Source organism: Podarcis muralis, chromosome 5 (genome assembly GCF_964188315.1).
Source record: "Podarcis muralis chromosome 5, rPodMur119.hap1.1, whole genome shotgun sequence".
NCBI lineage: Eukaryota > Metazoa > Chordata > Lepidosauria > Squamata > Lacertidae > Podarcis > Podarcis muralis.
Window position 1 is genome coordinate 55066228 of NC_135659.1, and position 18099 is coordinate 55084326.

At 43.6% G+C, this 18099-nt stretch overlaps 1 protein-coding gene across 7 annotated transcripts in view; it reads right to left on the reverse strand.

Moving 5' to 3' along the window:
• The window catches only part of TEAD3 (TEA domain transcription factor 3), a 90038-nt gene extending 72189 nt beyond the window's left edge, over positions 1-17849 (reverse strand). For 2 of the 7 annotated variants that reach the window (XM_028733959.2, XM_028733960.2), the window contains exon 1: positions 17486-17840. The gene's annotated coding sequence lies outside the window, so the exon portion shown is untranslated. Of the gene's footprint in view, positions 1-17481 lie in introns of all 7 variants that reach the window. The other 5 variants (XM_028733950.2, XM_028733952.2, XM_028733954.2 and 2 more) reach the window with 5 other exon arrangements.
• Positions 17850-18099: the final 250 nt, after the last annotated feature.

Consider the following 18099-nt stretch of genomic DNA (forward strand, 5'->3'; position numbering starts at 1 on the left):
AAGCAGAGAAATATAAGGTAAGAAACGGCCTTGAAAAATAAAATTGGTTTATTTCAGCTTCTCTTAACCCCCTCCTACTTCCAAGTAAGATCAACTAGAACAAAACACCCAGTTCAAAACAGGATGCCCACACAAGATAAAAATGTGCTAGTCAACATTCAGAGGATCTATTCATGCTAATTGTGTTGCGTTAGTATAAGAGCAGTTCTGCCAGGTCAGACCAAAGGCATCCTTTTTTCATAATGGTCAACAAGATGTCTATAGGAAGCCCACACGAAGGACCCGAGTGCGACAGCACATGCCCCACTTGTGATTTCCAGTGGAGTCAGAACACAGCCATCATGGCTAGAAACCATTATTCTCCATGAATTTCTCCATGAATTTGGAGCCTTATTCTCCATGAATTTGTCTAATCCTCTTTTAAAGCCACCCCAGTTCATGCCACCTAGGGCTGTCATAAGTCCGGGTTGTAAAAAAAAAAGTCCAGGATTCAGGCCAAAAAAGGCGTCCGGACAGATTTTTGCTGAATCAGCAAAATGTCAGTGAAAACCCATACGTATGGCAAGTAGAGCTCTTAAAATAAATAAATAAATGCCTGCCGAAAAGCTCAACAACCAAAAAAACACAAAATAGAACCCTAGTGCCACCACTATATCTTTGGGGAGAGAATTTCAGGCTTTAACTACTTTGTGGTACCTCCACGTGTCTGTCCAGAATCTTCCAACATCTGGCCCCTGGGTTCTAGGATTATGTGAGAGGGAGAACTTATCCCTATGCACTTTATCCTTGCACAATCTTGCACACCCCTCTCATGTCCCACCCCCTCTTACTCTCCTTTTTTCTGAATACCCAAATATCACAATGTTGTAACTTTTCTTTTTGAAGTTTTAAATTTTAACTAACTTTTCACATTTTACATTTCAAATTGAGCACCATTCACTTCCCTCCCGCCCCTTCCAGTGTTCATTTAACTTATTTACCATTCCTGCATATTTTGCATCTAATTCTATTTTCCTATCTTACATCACTTCAATATATATTATGCTGTTTGCCAGCGTTTTCAGCTGCACACAACTGTTTTCAAAAATTTGCGGAAATTTCCCCCCACTCCTCTACAATGTCGTAACTTTTCAAGTGGCTCTAGCCCCTTGTTCATTTTAGTTGCCCTATTCTGAAAGGTAACGAGAACTGTACACAGTATTCCAAGCGTGGTCCATTTGTAATCCCAACGGGGAATTCACATTTCTCACAGTTGCCACACTTTGCTGCACATTTTCACCAACCTATTCCCTATGACCTCTAAACTCTTGCTCCTGTTCAGATCCATTGGTGCTTCTGTGTAACAAAACAAAATACAACAGAGCAGGAGTAGGGAACCAGTGGCCTTCCTGATGTAGCTGGACTACAACTTCCATCATCCCTGACCATTGGCCAATCTGGCTGGAGCTGAAGGAATGCTGAGAGTCTGACATATGGAGATTTCCCCACCCCTAGAATACAGTACAGGCCCCAGGCTCTTGCCTTAATGCCTATGATGGCAGTTAGCTCCGTTGGCTAGAGCAGGCATCCCCAAACTCTAGATGTTTGGGGACTACAACTCTCATCATCCCTAGCTAACAGGACCAATGGTCAGGGATGATGGGAATTGTAGTCTCAAAATATCTGGAGGGCTGTGTTTGGGGGTGCCTGGGCTAGAGCATGGTGCTGATAACGCCAAGATTTGATCTCCATGTAAGTCACCTGAATGTTATTGCATTGGAGGGGGTTGGACTAGATCAGGGTCAGCAAACTTTTTCAGCAGGGGGCCGGGTCCACTGTCCCTCAGACCTTGTGGGGGGCCAGACTACATTTTGAAAAAAAATATATGAATGAATTTCTATGCCCCACAAATAACCCAGAGATGCATTTTAAATAAAAGGACACATTCTACTCATGTAAAAACACGCTGATTCCTGGACTGTCTGCGGGCCAGATTGAGAAGGTGATTGGGCCGGATCCAGCCCCCAGGCCTTAGTTTGCCTACCCATGCACTAGATGACTCTTAGGGTCCCTTCGCACTCTACAATTATATGTGGTCTCATCTCCAAAAACTACCAAAGAATAGCAACATTAACTCTCCGCTAAGGGGGAAAGAAGAGGAAGAGAAATGGGTGCACTTTTCCCTTAAGAGTTAAGAATTGATTGACTGGGTTTCTGTATTTGTGCTTGCTCTTTAAAATGTTCAAACAATTCATGACACTCACGAAGCTGCTCCATGGGCATAGCCAGCAAGGAGCAGCTACCCCCCCCCCAATCAAGTAAATAAATAAAAATACAGTGAAACCTCGGTTGTTGAATGTAATCTGTTCCGGAAGCCCATTTGGCTTCCGAAATGTTCGACAACCAAGGCGTGGCTTCCGATTGGTTGCAGGAGCTTCCTGCACTCAAGCAGAAGCCGCGTTGGACGTTTAGCTTCCGAAAAATGTTTGAAAACCGGAGCATTCACTTCCAGGTTTTTGACGTTCAGGAGCCAAAACCTTCCAAAATGGAGATGTTTGGGATCCGAGGTTTGACTTTACAACTAACAGACCAATTTCGTGGCACATAACTCAGTTCTGCCCCCCCCCCCCCGCCTGCTCCCACAACTAAATCCTGGCTATGCCCATGAGCAGCTCTGCACCAAGACTAAACTATTTTGGCCCTGAAACTGTATGTATTCAATCAGAGTTTTTACTGACAAGTGCCCATATTCAGCAAAATAAACTGATTATATGCAAAACTTTTCTATACCAGAACAAGAACAAAAACCACCCACTGCTTACATTTCAAAACTACTTTGTAGCCAAATAAAGAAATATGAGATGCAACAAATATAGACATTGAACAAAGAATGGTTTTAAGCAGTGTTATTTTTCTAGAAAAAGAGGTGCCGGAACTCAAAATGAACGCTTCCTTTGTTCTCTTATTATAGCAATGACCCCCCCCCCTGCAAGGTGCTGGAACTGAGTTCCGGTGAGTTCCTGCTGAAATAAGCCCTGGTTTTAAGCACAGAAAGACTCGGGTGAAGAGTGGGTCAGACCATCAGAAACCTAAAACACACTATCAAAGATCACTGAAGCCAGTTGGCTGTGCATACGTGTTATTCTACATCCATACAGCCAATGGTATACTCATCAAATAACTACTGTAAGGCAACAAAAGTTATTTACTGCAGGTAATTAACTACTTAGGGGACGCGGGTGGCGCTGTGGGTAAAAGCCTCAGCGCCTAGGGCTTGCCGATCGAAAGGTCGGCGGTTCGAATCCCCGCGGCGGGGTGCACTCCCGTTGTTCGGTCCCAGCGCCTACCAACCTAGCAGTTCGAAAGCACTCACGGGTGCAAGTAGATAAATAGGGACCACTTACTGGCGGGAAGGTAAACGGCGTTTCCGTGTGCGGCTCTAGCTCGCCAGAGCAGCGATGTCACGCTGGCCACGTGACTGGGAAGTGTCTCCGGACAGCGCTGGCCCCCGGCCTCTTGAGTGAGATGGGCGCACAACCCTAGAGTCTGTCAAGACTGGCCCGTACGGGCAGGGGTACCTTTACCTTTAATTAACTACTTAGAGGACATTTTTATGTTTTGTAACTGAGAAAAGTATGGTATATGTGTTTGACTCCTGAAAACATGCTGAAACACACATACCGCAGACTGAAAACTTTAGGTTGGACAGAGATCCTCAATATCTACAATGTGATCAATAAAAATGTTAACCCTGTGCCAAGCTATTGAGAAGCAGCTGCACTAAAACAGTTTAGGGAATGTATCTGAAGAACAACCAGTTTAAGAAAAAGCAGCTTATTAGAGCTAAGCGACCAGGGAGGGAAATGGCAAAATTACAAATAAATTGCCCAAGGGTTCAGTAGAACTCAGACAAAGAATATATAAAACTGAATTGTGACTTTTCATTAACCCACTCCCACAACACTTGGACTCGCTACCAAAGACAGACCTGGATGTTAGCCAGAAATAATTTCCATCTGTTAAATGAGGATTCCTTCATATATCACAATATTCCTGCAAATGTAACTGTGTAGGGCAACCAGAGTTTATCGTGGCATGTGAAGCGTGACACAAAAATATATGCGTGCCATTAAAATAAAATCCCAGAATAATATATCACTGTGTTAAAAAACACAATAGGTAAAGATGCTCTGAAACTTCAGGAGTAATTCTAGAATGTATGCACAGTAATCAAACCAGGACTCCTTACTAAAAACTTAAAATTGTTTGTGTTACAGTAGTCCATAAATTGGCTCCTCAGATATGGCACCTTTTATTAGGCACATAAGCACATTTACAGCATAGAGACAAATTCTTAGCTTGGCCTTTTCCAATCAGCTGCAAACTACATAGACATGGGAACCAGCTGAAGCCAACGGATCAAAAGATGCAGCAGATTGTCAAACCTGCTTATATATTGAACTGATTTTACGAACCATTACTCTCTGTACTGGATGACTGAAAGACTGAAAAATTAAACAAGTAGGCAGATGTTAACCCATGAGCATATCTTGATGGAGAATTGATTAAGGCAACAAACAACACCACAACTATTGGGGGAAGGGTGCCCACGTGTTATTGGACTACAACTCCCTCCATTTCCATGCTGGGGGTTGGAGTCCAACAATATGTGAAAGGGCACAAGTTGCCCACAAAGAGGTGTGGTCAGAAAGCCAGCTTTCCCTGCTTACTTTGACACCATGACTACTTCTCACTAGAGTAATAAAAACAACAGGGGCTCACTTGAGACCACAGTGAAATTCAGAATTGCATTTTTGCAGTGATTTGGCGGCACTGCACTCACACTACCTCCAAAAACCAGAAGCTAAAGCTTCTTTCAAACTCAGATCTTCAAATTCAAATTCAATTCTTGTTGAAGACCTTAACAATGTGTCCTGCATCTAGAAGGAACACAGAAACTATCTAGCGTTGATACCCCTGTATTGTAGAGAATGAGGCCTTAGTCATGGGAGGGGTATCTTTCCCCAAGACTGTGAGAGGTGGCTTACAGCAAGCTTGCAATGAAGTGCAGCCCTGTCACCCATGTATTTGAGGCCAATTGATGAATGGCGCTTCCATGATGTAGTTCCAAGCATCAATATTGCGGACTGGTTGGAGGAGAGAACAAACGTAGTGGCTTATGACAATCCTGCAATGTAGACCACTGGTAATATCCCCAAGCTGAAGATTGATGGGAGACTTACAACTATCCTGCACTATGATTTTAGACAAGGGATGGGATTGATAGCTGCTAATTTCACAAAGAAAGATCAAATGGATGACGATCATCCAGATTTCCAAAGTAAATATTGCACGGTATATGCAAGTTACCACGATGCATACAAACAGCAGAACACCTGCATAAGATACAGAATAAACTTCATTTGATATCTAAATGTGTCTAAATTGGCACGCATTCATGTTCAAACAGCACAGCAGACACTGTCCTGTACAAAATATACCTCGGAGGCAGTAACAGTAAATTTAATTACATTGCCACCTCTACCACCTCCTCAGCCTTCTCCCAACCTAAAGTCAGCACTCAGGTGAATGCACACACTGCTTCATTCACTTGCGTGCAGACACATTGTGCTTTTACACTCTTGCAGTGTAAAATAGAGAGATTCCAAATCAAATCTGGATGCCAGAGGAGATAAGTTACTCTAGTGTCACTTTCTATAGCTTATGGCAGGAGTGTGGAACCGATGTCAAACAAAGAGTCACATTCCCTCATGGCCAGCCTTCCAAGAGCTGCATGCCAAAGGTGGACGGATCCAAAATAAAAGTGGCTATGAGAAATGTGGACAGGATCAGAGCTGGTAATGGGCAGGGTCACACACACCCCACTCACCACTTCACATACCGAGCACCCGCCATTTACAGTCGTACCTTGGATCTCAAATGGCTTAGTAGCCAAACAAATCAGATCCCAAACACCGCAAACCCGGAAGTAGGTGTTCCGGTTTGCTAACGTTTTTTGGAAGCCGAACTTCCGATTTGGACGCGGCTTCCGATTGAGTGCAGGAAGCTCCTGCAGCCAATTGGAAGCTACACCTTGGTTTTTGAACGGTTCCGGGAGTCAAACGGACTCCTGGAACAGATTATGTTCAAGAAACAAGGTACCACTGCATGCTCATAGGCACCCATGAATATACTCTACACACACATTCACTCTCTCACACACATTTTAGGGGCTGGCCATTTTGTGTGGGTCAACCCCTCCATACCCCTAGAATGCCCCAATTTAGGATTTTCTGTGGGCTACTGCCAATGGGGAGCTCACAGGTGCAATGGGAAGCTGCTCATAGGCACCTCGCTCCTCAGGCAGAGGCCAGTGGAGCTGTTTTGGGCTGGGTGGAAGGAGACTGTTTTTGAGTTTGTTTAGCAATGGAATGGAAGAGGCTAAACTAGGGTGGGCTCCTCCTCCATTTCCACTGCAGATTGTCCAGTCCTAAATATGAGAATTCTAATGAGAACCAAGCCTGTTTTAACAGCTCTCTCCCTGCTTCTCCTAGGTAGTTTCCTCTGCAATGAGGCAGCAAACCTCAGAAGTCCTTGGGGATGTCACTGCAGCTATCCTATGCCAGAAAGTCCACAAGTCCTATGCCAGAAACAAAAAAGCAAGTACAGTGGTACCTCGGGTTACATAGGCTTCAGGTTACATACGCTTCAGGTTACACACTCCACTAACCCAGAAATAGTGCTTCAGGTTAAGAACTTTGCTTCAGGATGAGAACAGAAATTGGGCTCCAGCGGTGCGGCAGCAGCAGGAGGCCCCATTAGCTAAAGTAGTGCTTCATGTTAAGAACAGTTTCAGGTTAAGAACAGACCTCTGGAATGAATTAGGTAAGTACTTAACCTGAGGTACCACTGTAACTCCTTTAGAAGGTAATGTGTCAAGTGCCGAGGATAAAAACAACACCAACCAGAAGGTGCATTTCCAAAGCATATGCAGCCCAGTCGCTCTGCATCAAGCAGAAACACACACACCATTTATATTATATCCTCATTTCATATGAGGGTCAGTTCATTCAAACTGATGGCACAAGCTTGAGGTGCCTCACCCCCCCCCCACCCAAACACATACACCACAACTGTAAGGCACCCAGAAATACTTTTGTAAAATCTATCAAATTGATAGAAATTATGAATTTACTGTTCTACAGTTAATAAAATTTAATGCAAAGAGCAGTTACACCGCGACATCATGCCTCACCCAATAGTTGTAAGAATGTGAATAAAACTTATTACAAGCTTTGAAGAAAAGTAATCCTGGGAGTAACAAAAGTTTTCATAAGCTTGAAAGTGGAATGCAAGTACAGAGTTCACCACATGGAAAAGGTAGGCATTAATATTTCCCATGTACCAGTATCATATTCCCCTTATATTCCCTCTGTTCAATAAAAGATTTGGGGGAAGTTGGCTGAAAAATGAAGTGATGACACATGCTGACAATACCCATTTTTTATTTTAAAAAAAACATTAATGCTTTGCAGCCGCCTTATGGCTTTATTGAAATACCTCTCAACACTAGCGGTCAGAATTAGGAAGCAAACCAGGAAGCTGCCTTACACCAAATCAGACCCCCTGATCCATCTCGCTCAGTGTTGTGCATAGTGACACAGCAGATCATCAGGGTTTCAGGCAGAAGTCTTCCCCAGACATTCCTGAAGATGCTAGAAAATGAACCTCAGACTTGGGCTATGGAGCCCTTCTCCAAATTAAATAGAGGCTGGAGGCTTGCTGAGGAGGGATTAAGCCATTAAGGGCTCTGTCCCTCCTGCAACAGGAGCCCACTTCCATGTGGGTGCTCCATGAGTACTCCTCTTAGGTTTCTGTGCTGGTCACAGAGGGATGACGCGCTCCATCCATCTTCCATCCATCCATGCTCACGCGCATGTCTGCAGCTCTTTGTCACCTATGGCTACCAGGCGGATGTTTAAATACACCACTGGAAACATGTGAGGGTTGGTATCAAAACCTGTTTTTTTCTTGGAAGAGATAAATTTATGGAAATAGCAACTGGGTCCCTTGAGTTTGGGGAAATATTTTCAACCTCAGAAAGTTTAATCAGATTGACAACAAGGAATGGATTGCAGTATCATCATTTTTTAAATTACATGGCTAGTCTCTTAGTGTTGGATGATACAGACAAAGATGATAGTTGTGCTACATGACATTCACCAAATTTAAAGCATTGCAATGATTAATATCAAAGTGATTTACAATAAGAAATGCATAACACCATATGGTAAAATCCATATAAGCAAGTTTAAAAGAAAATGCATAACACCACATGGTAAAATCCATATACAGTGGTACCTCGGGTTACATACGCTTCAGGTTACAGACTCCGCTAACCCAGAAATATTACCTCGGGTTAAGAACTTTGCTTCAGGATGAGAACAGAAATTGTGCTCCGGTGGCGTGGCGGCAGCAGGAGGCCCCATTAGCTAAAGTGGTGCTTCAGGTTAAGAACAGTTTCAGGTTAAGAACGGACCTCCGGAACAAATTAAGTACTTAACCCGAGGTACCACTGTAAGCAAGTTTAAAACAAAATATTCCTTGCACCACTCTACCACGGGTGTCAAAATGGTTAACATCAATGGTTGCATTCAGACACAAAAAGAAGAAGCATTGCCTCAAGTTCTCACTCCCTCTTCTTTTCAATTTCACATTAACAGCAGTTTAATGTCTTGTCTGAACCCTAAACTGCTGTGAGGGTTAACTATGAGTAGTAAAAAGAAGCCAGCTACATAAGTTATGGTTTGAAGTGGGCTTGTTTCAACTCACCATTGTTAAGATAACCACCGTTTTTGCAGGTTTAGACAATGCAGGAAGCTGCAGTTAATCTAATACAGAAATGAAAGCTTCCAAACTCCTCTTTGGGGCCGCACTGGAGGGAGGTGCATGAGCCCTGGGGAAGGCTCATTCTCACAACACTAAATTATGGCTTGTGTTATATCCAAACTAGTCCATTGTCTAGGACCGACTTGCCCAACTTGGTGCCCTCCAAACACCCTTGGTTGTTTTGGGCTGCAACTTCCCTTGATGGGAGTTGTATGCCAAAACATCTGGAAGATACCAGGATGGGGAAGACTGATCTATGCACAGGCAAACACAAACACTGCCTAGTATGTTCCCGCCCGCCATTAATATCTTACAAGCAATATCACACAACAAGAGGAATCTTTATCGACGGATTTAACCTGCTTAACTTTGCATAAGAACACAATAGCCCTGTTTTTAGATTACGTACACATGTTGCAACATGTGTCATATGGGGCATACCTCCTGAAAACATTTGCTCTATCTATATCTAAAGCTGCTGCCCAAGTAATTTAAGACACCTTCTGAATCAATTAAATTATGTTAACTGATTAACCCATAAATCAACTAAGTGTTTCAGCCTTTGTTATTATTGGAGTTTTCCTATTATTATTATTATTATTATTATTATTATTATTATTAAACATTTGTAAGTGTTTTAATCATGTTCTAGGATGTTTCGGCAGAGACCTAAAGTTATAATGACTTGTGTCACATACAAGCAGTGTTTGTGGCCCAATGTGGCAGTAAGTAGATATGTATTCTGGAGATCTGGATTAAAAACAGGACCCAGTAGAGCATCCTGTTCATGTCACCCAAAGGAGGAAAATCTAAATAACTTAGCACTGACATCACCTAGCTGAACTTCACCAATGACTTGTATGGGGGTGGATTTAGATTACTGCCAGGTGTTCATGAAAATCCTAGTCTTAATTCAGTGCTGCTTTTTTTTAATAAAAAAGAGAGAGAGGAGTCAAAAATTCACTTCAAATATTTTCCCTTAATTATTTTCACTGGAGAGTGCTGGGGTTCCACAGAGTTCAACTTGTCCTCCCATAATGTTTAACATCTACGCAAAACTACTGGGAGTGGTCATCAGGAGATCTTGTCTGAAGCGTCACCCATACACCGCTGATACCCAGCTTTATCTCTAGTTCTCATCAGACAGGTGGGGCTGTGGTTGTCCAGAACTAGTGTTTAAGCATGGTAATGGACTAAATGAAGGTCAACTTGATCCAGACAAGATGGAGGTGTTGTTGGCTGGTGGTGAATGGTGTTCAGCTTGCTCTAGATGGAGTCGCACTCTTCCCAAAGGATCAGGCTCATAGTCTGTAGGTACTTATTAATCCAACATTGCCATTAGAGGCTCCAGTGATCTCGGCAGTTTCAGTTTATATCCAACTGTGGCCGTACCTGGAGGGAGATCACTTGGCCAAAATTACCAGTACTCTTGTAACCCTCTTCATAAGTTATTGCAACACAGTGCTGTCTTTAAAAATGCAGTTCGTCCAGAACATGGCCACAAGATCATTAACAGGGACTGAACTGCCTTGACTGTATTACACCTGTGCCTTGTCAGCTAAACTGGCCCCCTGTCAGCTTCTGAGTCCAATTTAAAGTGCCGGCTTTTACCTTCAAAGCCCCCAACACCTTGGGACCAGGCTAACTGTAAGACCATCACCTCCGATATGCATCCACCAAAACTTCAAAAGCTCTACTCCAGGTGCCACTGCAAATGAAGTGAGACCTGCAATCACCAGAGAGAGGGCCTTTTTCCAGCCCAGAGGAGCTGAGGCAACCCAGCCAGATGGGTAAGGTATAAATAATAAAAGTTTTCTCTATCTCTAATTACAGAATCTTCCCAGGGAAGCTTTTTTAGCACCAGATTTGTGGTATTTTCACCACCAGTTGTAGGCCTTTATGTTCACCCGAACCTTTTAAGTAACTTTGGTAATCTGGATCTAATTTTTTAACCCATTTCTAATCGGATGATGAGTTCTGTTCTGTTGTATTTATGTAGTTTCTGCCCTTTAATGGTTTCGTCTTGTCCTTTGTATTAAAGTGTTTTTTTACTTAATCATTTGATGTTGTGCATAACTTTGTCTTACTGGATAGCATACAAATGTCATAAGGCAGAGGACCTTCTCAGCAGTAGCACCCTCCCTGTGTAATGCCCTCCGTTCAGATGTCAAGGAGATAAAGAACTACACAAATTTTAGAAGACCTCTGGAGGCAGCACTGTATCGGGAAGTTTTTAACATTTGATGTTTTATTATATTTTTATATATGCTGTAAGCCACCCAGAGTGGCTGGGGAAACCCAAATGGGCTGGGTATAAATAATAAAGTAGTAGTAGTAGTAGTAACAAACAAACAATGAACAAACAAACAAACCTATAAATTTTGGCTGAAGAGGCTGGGATCTCCAGATAGCAACAACAGTAATTTATTTTCTTTCATACTACATCCCTGTACATTTACTCATAACATTTATTCTGTTGCCCAGTGTTACACCATTAGGAGGCAATATCATCAGACTTACCCATCGCATTTCACAGGACTTACTTCTGAGTAAATGCACAAAGCTCAAACTACTAGATATTTCACCATGTTTATCTAATTTCTCTCATCCTACAGTGCCCCTCATTTGATAGCACAAGGCTGTTTAAGATTGTGCATCATACTGCAGACATAGGGAACCTCTGGTGCACATGCCAAATTAAGCCTGGCAGGGGTTATTTTGCTCTTAATATTGTTTATTGTTGAGGTTCTCAGCTGCCTTGGGAGCGTTTTCTTTTTTTAACTTAAGGGCAACAATGGCTTGCCATGGGTAACGAGGTGAGTGTTAAATTATAAGGCTGACCATCTTGAGTGCATGCAGGAACTGCTTGCGGGTTTCCCATAGGCATCTGGTTGGCCACAGTGGGAACAAAATGCTGGACTATAAAGGCCTTTGGGCTGATGCAGAAGGGTTCTTCTAACGCCCCTCCAAAATCCTGACAGTTACACCATGGTCCATTACTGCAGAAGGTAGATGACATATGTGAGTGCTTTCAATCATTTTGACAGGGAAAAGAGTCAAATGTCTTTGTCCCCACTCAACAGAGTTAGAAAACTAGAGTGCTCCCAGCACCACAGGCCACAGCTCAGTGACAGAGTATCTGTGTTGTATGTAAAGGTAAAGGTAAAGAGACCCTTGACCATTAGGTCCAGTCATGACCGACTCTGGGGTTGTGGCGCTCATCTCGCTTTATTGGCCGAGGGAGTCAGCTTCTGGGTCATGTGGCCAGCATGACTAAGCCGCTTCTAGCGAACCAGAGCAGCGCACGGAAACGCCGTTTACCTTCCCGCCGGAGCGGTACCTATTTATCTACTTGCACTTTGATGTACTTTCAAACTGCTAGGTTGGCAGGAGCTGGGACCGAGCAATGGGAGCTCACCCCGTCGCGGGGATTGGAACCGCCGACCTTCTGATCAGCAAGTCCTAGGCTCTGTGGTTTAACCCACAGCGCCACCCGCGTCCCGTGTTGTATGTAGCAGGTCCCAAATTCAATCCCTGGCATCTCCAAGTAAGGCTGGCAGACCCCCTGTTTGAAATCCTGGAGAGCTGCTACCAGTCAATGTAGACCAGGCATGAAGAATGCTCAGGCTATGGGCCAATCAAGAGGTTGATAGATGAACTGTCCCACTCACTAGTCAAAGCTGGCTCAAAAAAGTTCCCAATCCTTGGTGCATTCTCAAGCATAAACCGAATTCTTCCAAATGTACTCACCTGCGTCCAATGATGCTGTTTCTAGAGAAAAGTTAACTATTCAGACTGTAGATTAAATGGCCTTACTTGCCTAAGGTTAGCCACTTTTCAAAACACATTATTTTATTGGAATTATTCAATTCAATGTATTACAATATATATATTTTTGCATAATACACATCATACATGCCAGTCAATTACAGGAAAACTTTGCACACCTTTTCACTGGTCCTGGCTCTTGTGTAATATGGCTTGTAGACATGAGCAAGCAACGTGCTTATCTCCATGCTATGAAAAGTGTCACCTGTTAATGTCTGCAAATCAATCTGACATATGAACGCTGCTGGATCAGACCAAAAGCCCATCTAGACTAGCATCCTGGTTTCACAGTGGTCAATCAGATGTCTGTGGGAAGCCCGCAAGCAGAATATGAGGGCAATCTCTTGTTTAATTTTTATTGAAGCCTACCCTTACACTTTGCCTATATAGCAGATAAATACTAGGCTTTTTCCTAGTCCATTAGTAGCCCTATACCTGCCTCCGATATCTAGGCCTATCACTGTTCAGCTTCCCTGATTAAGGTTCAGTGAACTCAGCATTTCTTCTGGTCCAAGGTAACACAGATACACATGGAATTAGATTAGAAGGATGCACCTAAAATATGGAATATACATTTGGTAAGTGTATGCTGCGGGCAAGGGGAGCCATAATGGCCCCAAATCTCAGGCTAGTAGTATGATTAAAGAAAATACTTTCTGGTCTTACATATTTTTTTATTGTAAACCACATTGATTTTTTTATGAAATAGTGATCTATAAATATTTTTATAAACAAACAAACAAACACCTGCAGGGTCACAGGTCCGCAAACCCCTGCCACAAAGGAACGCCAAGTATTTCATATTATAGACATTGAAGAACAAATCTGCACATGGCCTTTTCTGACCTGTGTTATTACAATGAGACTGTGAAAGGACCTAGTAACCAGCACTCTATGAATCACATCCAAGTAGGATCAATTCATAATGCATCCCACTCAAGAGTTTGCTCATATGAAGCAAGCCAGATAACAGCAAGAGGGGAAAGCTCTCATCTGACATGTCTATACAGTATTCCCAAACACAGCAAAAGTAGGGGAGAAGACTCCAGATCCTTGGCACATCCAGTCTCTGCTCTCTACTGAAAGTGCAATTAGGGAAGGTCAGTTACTGTCAATAGGACTGGTGGTTTCTATAAGAGAAGCACAGGTCTCACAAGGAAACTGGACCAAGAGCTGTCAAACTTGTTTCACAAAATGTATCAGATTGTGACAATTGCCATTATTTCTAGCTCAGTTTGAAGTCAGACTTCTAGGCAAAAATCACACGGTCCCTGGCAGTTTAAAATGGTTGTGTCTTACATTTGGGGATGCTTAAGACCAAAACCCTACATCTGCCTGAAAGTAGGTTTAGCATGAGCATGTAGGCTGCCAAAGAAACCAGTCGCTTTGCTCCTCCTCCTCCTCTGATGCACTGTGTAAACTAAGTCATGATTTGGCTTAGCACATTGTCTGAACGGGGGACTCATGGTTTGTCTCACTGTAGACAAACCACAAGCTGTAACTAAGATTTGTACTTTGGTTTACAGCTTGTTGCTCTTCTGTAGGAGAGAGACAATAAGTATTCTGCCTTTGAAAATATTAAAGCTAGCAGCTATTTGACTCCCTTTCTGTAACTGGAATATTAATAAAGTGGAAATAAGTTTTAAATGGTGCAGCGGGCATGTAAACTACCAAACACCAACTATCACCTATCAAAACATACAGCAACTTGTCTACAGTACCATTTTAATGTGTTTTAACTTCCAAGTTTAAGCAATACTTTTAATCATGTGTTTAGTAAAGTAATGTAAAAACTTTCTAACCGAAGCTATAAATCTTATAATATGAAAGCCAATATGTCTGCAAAATTAAAATGGTGTAGTGAAATTATGGTTTCACATCCAAGAATTTCACAGCTTGAAAAGTTTGTTTTCTTACCAAAAGGTAGGAAGTTTGGGCTTAAGTTTAGTAAGGTTTACAGTCACTTCTTCAGGTTCAAAATTGGATTTGAAACTTGCTAATGTGGGAAGTCAGTGGATTTCAGATCCCCACGACACATACGTAGTTTCAACACCAGTGTTAACCCTCCATAAAGAGAACATTTCTGGAGACACAGAGACCCACAGGCATGCATATCATTATGAAGTCTCCAACTGACCTTTTATGACTAGACCTTCAGCCTTATATAAATAAGAAAGTATGGAGAAGCTATAAATGACCCAATAATCACCATCTTGCCTTGCATGTTAATATACAGACACTTCTAAGGTTGAAGAGCAGGGCTACAAAGGCAGCACACAGCTGTTGTTGGTGCTAAATGCAATTACGTACTTTGAAACAAAAGAGAGGGAACTTCAAACTTGTTCTTAGGAGGTTTGGGGTGGGTGATATCCAGTAAAAACTGAGAATAGCTCTTTTCTGCTTCCATAATACAAATACATAATAATAAACCATAATATTTCTAGAACAACACAGCAGCCTAATGGCTTTCTGGAAATGAAATATATCACTCCGAGTTTACTAGTAAACATTTGGAGGATATCCGCTGGAACTGTGATTGCAATTATTAAGCACTCACTCAAATCAATATATTACAGCATAATCCTAAATACGTTTATTCAGAAGAAATTCCTGTTGTTTTCAGTGGGGCTTACTCCCAGATAAGTGTGTATACTGTTTTGAGTATACCCATAGGAAATTTGCACTGATTTGTGAGGAAATTGGGATACATGCAATTATACTTGGCTGTATGTCTTGCTCACAATCACCATGGGAAAGTTGAAACCTTGCCCACAATCCCTTGCCTCAGTTTCCCAGGACAGGTAAGCGCCTACCCCATACCTAAAAGCAAGTAAAAGCCCCATTATCTTTATGTTTCATCATGGCACAAACTTCACAGCTTAAACAGCTTAAAAGACAATGGTGGAACAATCTCCCCAAAGCAGCATGTCTTTATTTGGGAGGTTATATTTCATGCAGCAGCATACAGTGCAACCCAGGTGCTGTTTTCGAGATAGCTATTCCCTTGAACGGTGTAAGCTCTTGCATGTCTAGGCCTGCAGGACCAACCATACATCCAGCCCTGCAGAGCCATGACCAAACAGCAACCTGCCTGCAAGGCCTCACCATCAGAAAGTGGCCTGGAGTACAAAGTGCCTTCCTCTTAGAAGTCCCATATACAAGAGCTCCTCAATAATGCTTTGCCTTATTCACAAGAGGCTATGTATATGACCTAGAAGAAACTCTCCAGTTTCCCTCACTAATGTTCTCCTGCACATCCATAAGAACTCTACAAAGAACAGGCAAGCGGCAGCCTCCAATACATTGCAGCCATTGAGAAAACTATTAAATGGAAGGGAGAAAGGGCCTGACACAGTCCGCCTGCCCTGGTGCAACAACCAAAATACCATGGATTATGACAAGACAATAGGAAACCCTCAAGAGACCTCTCTTTTTAGTTCTTTGCCCTCTGATCTCACAGCTTCCCTATTTCTTTGTTAAACCATTAACACTGTAGGTCAGCTGCCCAGAACTAATCAGTCAGAACTGGATCCCCTGTTATGACTGATATAGGGTGGATATTTAACACACTGGTCAAGCCCATCCCATCTTGGGTTTTCAATATTAACACAGTTGTCATATCCTCTCCCTTCCCCGCTCCCCAGTTAAATTGCTTGTCCTTCTCCCCACCCTCCCCTTCTCTCTTTCTCTCTCTCACACACATCAGTACTATAAACTTCCAAATGTAACTTTCCGCAATAACAACATAAATCTACACATACAACGAATCTACCAAAGCATTTGTTTTTACGCACGTGACCAACGAGTGAGAAATACAGCATTACGCACATAACACACACAAAGGTAATTAATTGAGGAAATGTGTTTGTGCAATCCATGAGTTGTCAACACAGCGGCCCTATGGCCTAGGTTCAAGCTGGCGATAGATACAGGCACACTGGAGAACAAATCCTGCTTCAAAAAACTTCCTCTTGGATGTTAATAAATAATATGAATATTGTAAGATTTTTAAAAACTCACAATATCTGTAAGAGCAACACTGTGATGCCTGAGAGACCAGAAAGATTATATAACCTATTTTTATACAGAGATATGTGCTCCATTCTAGTTATCAATATACAGTCTGGATCATACACACGAAAGCCCTTTTGGCAGACGGACAGGCTCTGATTACAACCAACTGGGACGGACAAAGCATAACTATATATAAGGAGGAAATTAATTCAGCTCTGTTACAGGCCACGGACTTCAAAACTTGAAACGGAGCAGGAACCATGACTTCGACGTCAGGCATCTCTGAGTGTACCCCCAAAAGGACAGTGTAGGATTTGTTGTTTTCCCTTTTTCTTTTAAGGGTTTGGAGCTCCCAGCAAAGCTCGCTGAGAGCAGGGAAACTTGCCCCCAAGGAAAGAGTAGCTGCCCAAGACAGGCTCCATAGACATAAACTGGTGGATACAATGTTCTTTCCCAGAGGAAAACCGCAACAAGGCATGGCTGAAACCCCGGGGGGGGCAAGGGGGTAAAAAGAAAATGGGCTCCCCCCCCCTTCAACTTTTCTCTTCCTAGCGTGACCAACTCCATGGGCGGGAGAGGGGGGGTCGCGGTTTGGGTCTGGGGGTGGATAAATATGGGAAGGGGCAGGGGGCGGGGAAACTCCCCCCGCAGCCCGGGACATCTATGTGGGGAAAGGGGGGCGCAATAGAGACGAATCCTCTCCTTCCTCTCCCGGAGAGTTTCCAAGGCCGGGATGGGAGCGCTCGCCCGCCCGCCCGCTTGCTTGCTTACTTACTCCGTGCTCCGTCCGGGGAAGGGTGGGTGGTGGTCCCGCCGGTGCAGCCGCTTGAGGCTCTGGATCGTTTGGGTGAGGGGGGGGGGAGAGAAGGTGACAGGGCAGCAGGAAGAGGGGGGGAGGCGCGGCTGGCTGGCTGGCTGGCTGGCTGAGGAATCCGCCGCGCACCGAAAGAAGCTCTAGCCGGGCGCCGAGCAAGAGCGACGGGAAAGTTTGTGCGAAGGAGGGAGGAGCAGAAACTTGGAAAGGGAGAGAAAGAAGGAGGGAGGGAAGGAAGGAGAGCAGGAGCCGCCAGCCCCCGCCCTTCTCGCCGATGGACAGCCTCCTCCTCCCGCGACCATCTCTGGGGGAGGAGACCTGAGGAAGAGGGTCGTCCCCCCACCCCGCGCCTTCGCTTTCTCGGGTGGAGGGGGGAGCTTTTCTGCCGGAGGCAGGACGGGAGGGAGGCTGGAAGGAAACTGGATGCGTTTACTGGAAAAGGCTGGATCATTAGGGCCAACCACCTTCTTCTAATAAAGAGTGGGGGGGTGGGGAGTCTGTTTGCAAGGGGGAATCATGTCCGGTGGGTACATAAGGCGGAGTGGACTTCGTGGTCAAATGTTGAATGGGGCCCC